Source organism: Gossypium hirsutum, chromosome A09 (genome assembly GCF_007990345.1).
Source record: "Gossypium hirsutum isolate 1008001.06 chromosome A09, Gossypium_hirsutum_v2.1, whole genome shotgun sequence".
In the NCBI taxonomy this organism is placed as follows: domain Eukaryota; kingdom Viridiplantae; phylum Streptophyta; class Magnoliopsida; order Malvales; family Malvaceae; genus Gossypium; species Gossypium hirsutum.
The window spans coordinates 80,217,686-80,230,489 of record NC_053432.1 but is presented as its reverse complement, the minus strand read 5'-3'; the positions used below and the strand labels follow the sequence as shown (position 1 = coordinate 80,230,489).

Below are 12,804 nucleotides of genomic sequence, written 5' to 3'. Positions count from 1 at the left end.
GGCTTCAACAGCATCTACGCATCTCAAGAGCACTTGATCTTTTCCTCTTTTGTACAGGATGTTCCCATCAAGAAAAAATCCCGCTGCCATTCTTCTGATTGTTCGTTTGTCATTCTCATTTGCTTGTTCGGGATACTTTTGGTTCTTGACATATTCTAAGATATCATGGAACCATGGCCGTTCATCTGGCTCTTTTTCAATGTTGAAACAATGTGCAGGGACTTCATATATGCTCATTTGAAGAGGCATTATTTCTATTTCTCTGTTTGCTTTGAAAATTGAAGCCAAAGTGGCCAGGGCATCAGCCAATTGGTTTTCTTCTCGTGGGAGGTAATTAAAAGTTATTTTTTCGAATTCTTTAATCAGCTCTGCCACCAGATCACTGTATTTGACTAGTTCCGAATCTCTCACTTCCCAATCTCCACGGATTTGGTATATCACCAAGGCTGAGTCTCCGTATACATCTAAAGTTTTGATGTTTCGTCCAATTGCTGCACGAAGTCCCATGATACAAGCCTCATATTCTGCTATGTTATTGGTACAGAAAAAGTTCAGCCTGGCAGTGAGTGGGTAATGGTTTCCTTCTGGTGATACTAATATTGCTCCAATCCCATGCCCCAATGCATTCGATGCACCATCAAAGCTCATCTTCCATGACTTTTCTTTTGATGACTCACATTCTTTTTCTGTAATGCACATTAAATCTTCATCTGGGAAATCAAATCTCAATGGCTCGTATTCCTCCGTTGTTCGAGTTGCTAAGAAGTCAGCTATTGCGCTCCCTTTTATCGACTTTTGGCTCACATAGACGATATCATATTCTGATAGTAAGATCTGCCATCGTGCCATTCTTCCTGAGAGTGCAGGTGATTCCATCATGTACTTTATTGGGTCCAACATTGAAATTAGCCATGTCGTATGATACAACATATATTGCCTGAGTCTTCGAGCTACCCAAACCATAGTGCAACAGTAGTTTTCTATGGACGAATACTTTGCCTCATATTCAGTGAACTTTTTGCTGAGGTAGTAGATCGTCTTTTCTTTCTTTCCGGACTCGTCATGTTGCCCCAGTCCGCAACCCATTGAATTCTCAAACACAGTCAAATACAATATCAATGGTCTTCCCGACATTGGTGGTACTAGCACTGGAGGACTAGACAAATAATGTTTTATCTTGTTAAAAGCCACTTGGCACTCCTCGTTCCATTCTCCGGGATTATGTTTTCGAATGAGTCGAAAGATTGGGTCGCATTGGTTGGTAAGTTGAGCGATAAATCGGGCGATGTAGTTTAATCTCCCTAAAAATCCTCTGACTTCCTTTTGCGTGCGCGGAGGTGGTAACTCTTGAATGGCTTTTATTTTGTCTGGATCAACTTCAATGCCTCTCTCGCTAACAATGAAGCCAAGCAATTTTCCTGAGGTAGCCCAAAACGTACATTTGGTCGGATTGAGCTTTAGCTGGAACTTTCTCAGTCTGTCGAACAACTTCTTCAGGTTTACTACATGCTCTTCTTCCCCTCGGGATTTAGCAATCATATCGTCGACATAGACCTCTATTTCTTTATGCATCATGTCATGGAATAACGTCACCATAGCCCTCTGATATGTTGCCCCAGCATTCTTTAACCCAAATGGCATCACCTTGTAGCAGAATGTTCCCCACATTGTTACGAAGGTAGTTTTCTCCATATCCTCAGGGGCCATTTTGATCTGATTATACCCCGAGAATCCATCCATGAAAGAAAAAAATGAATGTTTTGCTGTGTTATCCACCAACGTATCAATGTGTGGTAAGGGAAAATTATCTTTGGGACTTGCTCGATTCAGGTCACGATAATCCACGCACATTCGTACTTTACCGTCTTTCTTTGGTACCGGAACTATGTTGGCCACCCACTCTGGATATTTGGAGGTTTGTCGGAAGCCAGCATCAAATTGCTTCTTGACTTCCTCTTTTATTTTCAACAACATCTCAGGTCTCATCCGTCTTAGCTTTTGTTGAATGGGTTTGCATTCTGGCTTCAATGGGAGCTTATGGACCACTACATCTTCATCCAATCTTGGCATATCCTGATATGACCATGCGATTACATCTTTGTACTCACGGAGCAAAGTAATCAAATTAAGCCTAGTGCCCCCTTAAATAGAGGTCTCAATCTTCACTTCTTGCTTCCTTTCTTCAGCTCCTAAGTTTATTGTTTCAACAAATTCTTGATGAGGCAAAATCTGTTTATCCTCTTGTTCCACCATTCTTAGTAAGTCAGGAGACGAGACATAGTCTTCAACATTTTCTTTGGCTTCGAATTCTCCTAAACAAACAGCCTTCTCAAAATCGATTTCAGGACTCGTAACGGGTTTGATCATGCAATTGATATCTGAGCACCTGAAAGTTGAATGAAAAAGAAAACTATAGAGGGGCATCCAAGTATTGAAACCAACAAACTGAATGTTATGGTATGGCATGAGGCAAATGTAAAGATAGGCTATGAAATGATTATGGAATTAGTGATAATGCGAAAAATCGTGACAAAATGCATCTTCATTAATATTCATTTAAATGATAAAGAGCGAATGCAAGCTCTTACAAAATAATTCTATTATATCTAAGGACATAACAGAATGTTAACATTTGAGCATTACTCTGAAGACTTATAAACTACAAGAAGATCCTCGGCAGTCCAATTGTTCAACATGAAACCCGGAGGACAAGGGCGTATCTTTGAGACGTCTTTACTCGCGTCAGCTCCTTTGTCAATGATATTTATACTAATATTCTGAAAACCCTCTTCGATCATTAACATTGTGCTTTGTGCACTATACTGCCCTGGGTATATCATTTCCGCAGACGTAAATGTTCTTGACAAATGAGGGAATTCTATGGGCTCCCATTCTGGTTCTCGGCCTAATGTTCTCGCGATCCTTCTTTCCTGATCTTTCTTCCACTGCTTTCTTCTTTGACGCATGTCCGGCTGGAACCCTAAACCGTATCGAGCCTTGTGGTGTACTGGCTTTAGAGCCCTGACTATTCCTTGCAGATATCTCCTTAGACCTCTTCTCGCTCGAGCTCCCCTTCCTACAGTCAACTTGACACCCATTCTGGTATTTCTCGACAGTTTTGGCACCGAAATTCTATTTCTCTTAGCGACAAAAGTGGCATTGACAAATTCAAGGGATCGGAAGGAACATTCCACTGCGTCTTTGCTTACTTCAATATATGGCGTATCAGCAGAGATAGACGCGATAATGTCTTCTTCTCCCTCGATAGTGACCAAACAACCATCCATGATGAACTTTACTTTTTGATGGAGAGAGGATGGAACTGCTCCGGCAGAATGGATCCAGGGCCTTCCCAGAAGGCAGTTATACGAGGGTGTGATGTCCATGACTTGGAACTCGACATTATAAATGTAAGGGCCCACTTCTAAAGGGATATCAATCTTTCCCATAACTTCACGCCTTATCCCATCGAATGCCCTTACCGTGGAATGACAGGGCCTTAAATAGGACAGATCTATCAGAATTCTGGAAAGCGTGGCCAAAGGCATGACATTGAGTGCCGAGCTATTATCGATAAGCACATTCGGTATTATGTAGCCCTTGCAACGAGTCGTAACATGTAGTGCTTTCACGGAGCCTCTACCATTGGGTGGTATTTCGTCATCACTAAAAGAAATGAAATTATCCGCATTCAAGTTGTTCACCCATCTGTCCAGCATCTCCACGGATATATTTTTTGCCATGTAAGCTTGATTCAACACCTTCAGCAAAGCGTTCCGGTGTGGCTCCGAATTTACCAGCAGAGATAAAATCGAGATTCGTGCTGGTTGCTTATTCAATTGTTCCACCACATTGTATTCACTGTGTTTGATAAATTTCAAGAACTCCTGTGCTTCCTCCTCATCCACAGGCTTTTTAGTTTCTTGCACGGGTGGAATTTCTTGCTCGACTTCGGCCTCATGCATCACTACTTTCCCTTTTTGCTTCTAGTCACTGTTCTTCTTCACTGGTTCGACCTCTTTCGAATAACATCTTCCACTTCGGGTAAAATGACCTACATCTCTAACATCTCCAGTTATGGCTTTGAGCTTTTCATCTTCCGGTGTGACGATATTGATGTCATATTTCTATGGTACGGCTTTGTCGTCCTTGTACGGGAAAGGAGACGGTACTTCGATTATCATTTTTGGTTTCACCGGCTCTTTCGTCGCATCATAATAAATTATTAACGGTCGATCCGTGCTATAAGGGAGACCTGATGACTGGTTGTCAGAGGTGTATACTTCTCTTTCGTTGGTCTCTTCCCTCTTGTTAAGGACCTTAATCTCCTTATTATCCATCTGGTCTTGAAGCAACCTTTTAAATTCCTCACACGACTGAATGTCGTGTCCTACAATTCCATGGAAGTTGTAAAAACTTTGACCTTCTTCTCCGAGAATTCTATCGGGTTGACAAAGCAATCTTTTCTTAACCAGTACCTCCCAGATTTTCTGCAGAGGCGTCCTTATTTCTGAAGTACATCTTCTGACTTTCCATTCGTCCTCTTTCCCCACTGTGCTCATATTCCCTTCAGCATGGTTAGGGAACGGGTTCCCAGTTGCGTTACTGGCACTATCGAACCGTAGGATACCCGTGTCAATGAGTCCTTGAACTCTCCTCTTAAAGGCTAGGCAATTCTCCGTGGAATGCCCCTGGTTCCCCGTGTGGTATGCACAACTAGCGTTTGGATCGTACCACTTTAGGTATGGAGGTTTAAGGGGTTCCATGTAATGGGGAGAAATCAGCTGTTTCTCTAGAAGTTTTGGGTACAATTCCCCATACGACACAGGGATAGGAGTAAATTGCGGTCTCTCGGTATTAGGCCTTGCTGGTCTTGGTTTGTTTCTAGGCTGGCTTTGAGAGGGTACCGTGTTTTGTGGGAATGTGGTGACGGGTCTTTGGTTGTTCGTGGCGTATACGGGGTAGGAAAGAGGTGGTGCTTGGTAGTAAGGGGTTTGAGGGGGATAACTTCGAGGTCGGGGTTGGTTTGGATATGGATTAGGGGTATAACGACTTCTCATTCCCACTATGTGGGCTTCTGGTTCTTTCTTCTTCATGGGTGCTACCCTTCTTGAACTTTCTTGACCTTCCATTCTACCGCTCTTGACGGAGTTCTCTATAAGCTCATCGGATATTACAATATCTGCGAAGTCCTTCGTGGCGCTTCCCACTAGTTTGTCATAAAACGGCATCTTTAAGGTGTTGATAAAAAGGACGGTTATCTCCGTTTTCATTAGTGGGGGTTCCACTTGGGCTGAGATGTCCCTCCATCTCTGCGCGTACTGTCTAAAAGTTTCTGACGGCTTTTTCTCCATCATTTGTAAAGTCATCCGATCAGGCACCATATCTGATACATGCTTGTACTACTCACAGAATACCGACGCCAAGTCTTTCCAAGATCGGATCCTTTCCTTACTGAGCTGGTTGTACCACCGAAGAGCCGATCCTACTAGACTGTCTTGAAAATAATGTACAAGTAGCTTATCTTCATTCACGTAACTGGTCATTTTTCGGCAAAACATGACAAGATGTGCTTTTGGACATCTTGTCCCATCGTACTTTTCGAAATCAGGCACCTTGAACTTCGGAGGCAGGATTAGGTCAGGTACCAAACTGAGTTCTTTAGCACCTAGTACCGAGAAGACTTCAATGCCTTCTATTGCCTTAAGTCTTTCTTCCAAATTCCTATACTTCTTTTGAGCCCCGTGATCATCTATTTTCAACTTGGCTATTTCGACTGGATCATCTAAATCTGGAACTACAGGATTGGTAGGGGTTGCTCCGAGATTTGACATAAATGTTCCTTGCCCTAGATGAGCAAATGACATAGGTCGCTGTTCCAAGCCTGTGGATTCCTCTTGAGTATACCTTCTTTGTGCTACGTGGGCATGTGGTGGAGTGAATCCTAGGGGATAGAGTGGATCCTGGTCATGATTAATTCTTGATTGAGGTTCCATACTGTCGGGGTTCTGCATGGGTCCTTTTCCTTTAACCAAAACTGATATCATCTCCATCATTCTAGCCATTTGATCATTTTGTTCAAGTGATTCCTCTCGAGATCTTACTATCAAATCCCTCGTTTCTTGCTGTGACTTAGCCAGTTGTTCTTGTAATTCCTTCTGGACTCTTTCCATCCTTTCGATTCTTTCATTGAACTCATCCTCCATTGCTCTAGCTTGTCGACGCGTTTTATACGAATGGCGTGGTTCCAGATTTGAAGTGTTGCAACTGCGAACTATATGATTCTAACCTTAGCGAATGATTATGGGATATGTATATGCAATGAATGGATGAATGGATGCAAAAAGAGGCGTTGATTCCAATTCAATTTCATTAGAAGAACTTCACTAGAAGAAAATTTTCTTTACATAGAACGGATGATTACATATACGAATTCGCCCTAATGCCCAAAGTCTTAACTTTCCTAAGAAGCCAAGCTAAGCTTCGGCCTTGGTCTGATTCCGACTCGTACTTTAAGCTCAATATATCAGCCTGAACTGCCAAGGTTTGCAAGTGATCAGCTATCTCCCGAACCTGAGCTATAGCTTCGCCCATGACATAGTCTCTATCTCTAATCTGGTTTTGAGAGTGGTGAAGCTGTTCTCTGTAATGGTCGTTGTTTGTCTCAAGAAGTTCCACTCGAATTTTGCTATCTCGTAGTGTGGTCTTGAGTTCTTCTATTTTCCCTTTCAACTCTTCGATCCTGCTCAGACTAGCCTTTAGCTTAATTATCGAATTATGGCTACGATGTTGCTAAAGTAATCTTTCCAATTCAGCCACCCGAGCTCGTAACTTCTCCTTTTCATTTTGGGTTTCTAACAAACTCTTCTTCAGAATGTCCTCTCGTACTCAGGCATCTTGAAATCTTTTCTCCCAATGGTCGGCTCTAGTCTTTTCCTCTTTAATCTCTTGACGCCATTGCTCTGACGTTTTACCTAATCCGGCAGTTTTTATTGTTATACGAAGCTTCTTGTAATCAGTTTTCAGACTATCTAAATCTTCCTCGGCCTTATTCTTTCCTTTCCTTAACTTCTCGACCTCTAGCTTGTGGATATCGACATCTAACCCCAACTTCATTTTATCTTCTTCTAGCTGCTCTATCTTCTTCCCCAACTCCGAGTTTCTTTTCTCAAAATCTTGCTTAATGATCTCTAACTCGGATGGGATGACCCGTAAATGCTCCTCTATCGGTTGTGTGTTCCCTTGATTCTGCCTAGGGATGTTGTCGTTGACTCTCCTACTCCACCACCATTCATACTCGGGGGTCGTCATCGGGCCTGCAGTGAATCCTTTCATTCTTCGAGTTTGGTTCCATGCATCTGATATCTCGCAAACCCTCTTTTTATAATTGTTGTCTTTATAGGGGAACTCACATTGTGCCAACCCTTGTGTCACCGGTATAAACTGCCTTGATCGATACTACCTTAACACCATCAGTGGAGCGTATCCAATGGCTCCCCATATTCCAGCCAGAGGGACCCAATCAAAATCACCGCACCTATATAAGATCTCGTCAGGAATCAACCACGGAGCCCTCCATTCAACGTCTTCGGTCCGTAAATTTTGGAGAATAGTTATCCACCTCTCTTTGGAGATGTCGTCCCCCCTCGATGTGGCCACTAATTCTCTTAATGGGGAATAATCCTTAGAGAATACCCGATAGGAGACCTTCTTCACCTTCCAAAAATGCCTGTGGAACCAAGCCAAAAGAAGCTGTACGCAACCAATAAATCTTCCATCGCCTGCTCTCTGGCATGTATTCAAGGATCGGAAAGTTTCTGCTAGGATTACCGGGACAGGTGTGGTACCTTTATCAAGTCGATCGAATAAATCTAAGACGGCTTCATCTATGTGTCCAAGTGCTTTAGGAAAGACGATCAAACCGTAGAGACTTAAGGCAAAAACATCAACTCTTTTCATCGAATCCGGGTGCGCTAGAATAAAATCCCTCAAATTCCTCCAAGGAATACATTTACTATTCCCTTTTTGCATGATGCGGGTCACAACCCATTGCTCGCTCATCCCCGTGATATTTATCAATTTCTTCAAAAAGGGAAGGACATTAACAAGTCTTGAATAGGCCCTATCAGCCTGAATCTTCGGGCAATTAAGTAACGCCATGTATTCCTCCACCGTAGGTACTAAATCAACTCCTCCAAAAGTGAAGCAACTGTAAGCGAGGTTCCAAAATTGCGCGAGGGTCCGAAACAAGTTCTTGTCCCCCTTTACATCGAGCAAATAGGGTAGGTCGCCGTAGTTACAGTAAAAGAGCTGTTTGACTTCGCCATTCCAACTATTCCATATATCCCTTAAATCTTGCAGGTCGTTCTGAGTCACACTGATGCGAGTGAAATCCCACAACTCCGATTCATATCCCTCGGTCAAACTATCTCCTTTCTTCTGTTGCGTTCTCTCAAACCACACTCGGACGGTCGCATTATCCTCCATTCTATCAAAAAATCCTTTTTCCATGCTAAACTCTTCTAATTAGTAACCGAACGTAAATCAACACCCTTTTATGATGAAATGTCATGCGAAAATGATCAAAATACAACAAGTTAGTATTATATACAAAGAATAGAATTCAAAGCAAATAGTGAGTAAATAAGCACCTTGTAACAGCCTGATTTTGGGCCTAGACGGAACAGTGGTTTCGAGACCAATATTTCGAGGCCAGAGAAAATTATTTTAGTATTATTTTATGTGTTATAATTTGATTTTATAAGTGCATGTTAATTTTGGTATATTAATTTTAGCGATTTCTAGTCCAATTTCGAAAAAAGACTAAATCGCGTAAAAAGTAAAAGTTGTGTTTTAATACCTAAAGGTGTTAAATTACCTTGTATCTTAAATTGGGGGTCTTTAAAGTGAAATTAGGCCATTGAAAGTGTGATGGCCGGCCATGGGAGACAAAATAGTTGAAAAGTCAAAATTAGACAAAATAGTTTTATTATTAACAAATAAAAAAAAAGAAAAAGAAAAAGCTATCATTTTTCTCTTCCCCTTCACCGAAATATGCAGCAAAGAAAGGGTTTTGAAGCTGGAAAATTTCAGCAACATATTTCCCTTGCTTGTAAGTGATTTTAATGTCTTTGCTTGATGATTTTTGTATTTTTGAAACCCCTAAAGCATAAGCTTTCATAAGAGGGGATTATTTTGCAAAATGATGAAGAGTCTAAGGTTTTACCATGAGAGTAAATGTGTTGTTTGCTGTGTTTTTATGGAAGATTATGAGTCCTAGTTGTCTAATAAACAACTTTTGTGAAAGAAATTGCATGAAAATACCTTAAAAAGGGGTAAATTGCTAAGTTGTACAATGAGTTGTAAATGTGTAAAATAGTTGAAATTATGAGTTGCTATAGTTATGAAAATGGTTCATCTAGACTCAAGGAGTAAAGGAATGTGATAAAAATTAATTTACGAGCATTGGGGCAAAAGTGCAAATATGTAAAAGTTTAGGGGTCAAAATAAAAATTTGTAAAAATATGATTTTTAGACCCATATGAATATTGTGACTGATTGGTAGGCTAAATGTGATGTTATAGATGATGAAAATTGAGATTTGGACCTAGAATGGAAAGAAATCGATTTATGGACGAGTATGTCTTTTCACCTTTGTGGTATCGAGGTAAGTTCATGTGTAAATAATGTAGCATAATTGTTATTTTTAAGTTATTGATGTTAAATATATGATATGCTGATTTTTATCATGAAATATATGCTTTGTGGTTATTTTCGAATAAAATGCAAGTTATGTGTATTATCTGTTAAATATAAAGTGCTACCGAGTATTGGTTTCGGTATTTTACGGAAGATGGCAAGGATATGTGTTCGAGGAAAATCCCGTTTGAACCTTAGGAATAGATTAGGATACAAGTGACATGTCACTAGGATGGTTGAGCATCCGAACTCGTTGAGTTGAGTCCGAGTTCACTTATGGATGCGAATGTTCGAACTCGTTGAGTTGAGTCTGAGTTCGTGAGATGTAACTAGGCATCCGAGCTCGTTGAGTTGAGTCCGAGTTCACTTATGGATGAGAACGCCCGAGCTCGTTGAGTTGAGTCTGAGTTCACTTATGGGCGGGTTACATGGTAGCTTGGCTACTTATGTGGCACTTATGTGCAAACTTTCCATGTATCCGAATTATATTCTGATGTGTTCAACGGGTAAAATTCTACTCAAATGGAGGAATACTCGAGATGAAAGGGACGTATTGGTAAATGTTGTGAAATGGATACTTTGAACAGGTATGTACTTAACCCTTGGGTTGAAAACTCGACATAACAACAATATGGTAAGATGGTAAATGAAAATGTGATATGAATGTCTCGGTGATGATTATACAAACGATGTTGTATTAATTTTATGAACAATGATCATAAATGAGTAATTTAGCCTTGACAGATTTGAGTTACTGCAGTAGTGTAACTTTGAAAATACACTAAAAATAGTGGAAAATGAGTTAGAGGCAGAATAATATATGGGATTAAAGCTCAATGAGTCTATTTTCACATGAAAGAAATAGGGGAAGAAAAGGAATTCCATATTGTGTGATATTTGAATTCTTGTGAAACAGGGTCTGAATGAATTCGAGATCCCCTGTTCTAACTTTAGAAATTCACCAAAAATTGTACAAAAATTATTAAGAGTTATACCTTACATGCATAGATTCCTTATTGAGTTTATTTTTATGGGAAATAAACGGCATGGTCGTTGGAATTTTTTACAGGGAGAAATTCGGTTTGAAGTGCACAGGGGTCAGAGTGGTCATACCCTGAAATAGGGGAGAATTTAACTAATAAACTGTACTATTTGGCTTAACCAAAAATTATGGAAATTTTATGGAAGAAAGGAAAATAAGTCTAGTTTCAGAGAAAATTAACGGAACTTAATTTGGAGTTTCGTAGCTCCAGATATAAATAATTTAGTGACTGTTGCTCAGGAAGACAGCTTGTAGTGAACTTGAGAATATGTTGTAAACATTGATAAAACAAGTTAATGAGTTGCTTATTGTTTTCATATGAACTTACTAAGCGAAAGCTTACCCCCCTTCTTTCCCATGTTTTTTTAGAGTTTCCAGGTTAGCTCGGGTTGGAGGCCGTCAGAGATATTATCACCCTATCGAGTTAACGTTATCGGAGTAAGTAAACTCAAGTGATTCGAGTCTATGGCATGTATAGGGTTTTAATGTGAGTATGTAATATTATGATTTAGCCAAAGGCATTGGCTTGTTATTAAGGTAGTATTAGTTATGTAAATTGGCCTATGTCGCCTAATATCGTTATGGGCCCATATGATTATTCTTATGCATTTATGTTATTATTTCTTGTGATGTGGCTTACAACATGTTTGCCTAGAGATTGAATTGAGATTCATTGATGAGCTAGTAACTAATGCAGGATTAATTGATTGGTAAATAGTTAATAATGCTTCATGAATGGTTTGTGATGTAATGATAGTTATGTCTAGTATGTGGTAATGATATGGGCAAATTCTATAATATTTATTGCATAAGAAAATAACTTGAGCATAACATGTTTGTAGATGTTTAAGAGCTCATTTATGACACGTTGTATGTTATTGGATAAGTATGTATCTATGCATATGGTGTGAGAGTGATAAAAGGCTTAATAATTAGCCTATTTCTGGCCACACGGCCTGAGCACATGGGCGTGTGAAGCCTTAACGCAAGAGATTTTTTTAAAGTTTTTTCATGAGTTATCGATTGGGTCCCAAACCACTCCAGATGTATGTTTTGGGCCTCGTAAGCCCGTATATGGGACAGATTGTATGTGAAAAGAAAAGTTTTTAACTATTTGAGATTTCATGGCCTTGTTTAGTATGAAAGTGTTAGTAAAAGTCAGGTAGCACCTCGAACCCCGTCCCGGCGTCGGATGCGGGCGAGGGGTGTTACACACCTAATCAGGTAATCACTAGGGTTTGGTGTGGTTCTACCTAGGGTAGGCTCCTAGGGCTCATTACATGTAGTTTGGTTCTAAAGTAAAGGTACCTAAACTAGCAGATTCCTCGATCCTCACCCATTATAGGTTCATACAGACCGAGTTCGATTCAGGGGAATACATTTCCCTACGACTATACAGAGGTGAAAACCCACAAAGACGCAGGTACGGATGTATCCTGAAAGCGATCCACTATCCTATACGGAGGTGAAGACCTCATGAATAAGTAGTTTTTCACTTCCACTTAAGAGGGTGAAATCGACCAATAATGCGATGCGATATGCAAAGATACCTCAAAGAATTAAACCACTTAAAGCAAGCATATTATGAAGAGAGTCGCGAAAATAACAGACAACATGCAATGCAGTAAATTTAAAATCGATTTTCGATTTTTGACAAAAGACAAAAAAATAATCAATTTAAGGCTCGACTCTCGAATTCCCCAGTGGAGTCGCCAAGCTGTCGAAACTATTCTTTTGAAAACGGGGATCGACTTTGTTTGAAAGTGAAAATTAAAACGGGAGTCGCCACCAATCTTTTATCAGGTGTGATCGGATCACTTTTGTTTTAATAAATCAATTTTAGTTTACTAAAATAGGGCCTTTGGTCTACGAAACTTGAGAGAATGAGTTCGGGAGTCGATTACGTGCGAGGAAGGATTAGCACCCTCGACACGCCCAAAAAATTGGTACCGAATTGATTAGTTAGTGTCTTAATGTCGAAAATTAAAAATCGGGAAGGGACTTGAAATACGATATTTTCTATTAATACTGATTTTAAAATTCTTGAATTAGCTTAAATCGAT

General features: G+C 40.2%; 1 long non-coding RNA gene across 1 annotated transcript; it reads left to right on the top strand.

The window, feature by feature from the left end:
* Window positions 1-9,015: 9,015 nt before the first annotated feature.
* Window positions 9,016-11,366, top strand: LOC107935194 (uncharacterized). Its single transcript, XR_001694161.2, has 3 exons — window positions 9,016-9,112; window positions 9,585-9,667; window positions 11,111-11,366. It is a non-coding gene; the product is annotated as an uncharacterized lncRNA (long non-coding RNA).
* Window positions 11,367-12,804: the final 1,438 nt, after the last annotated feature.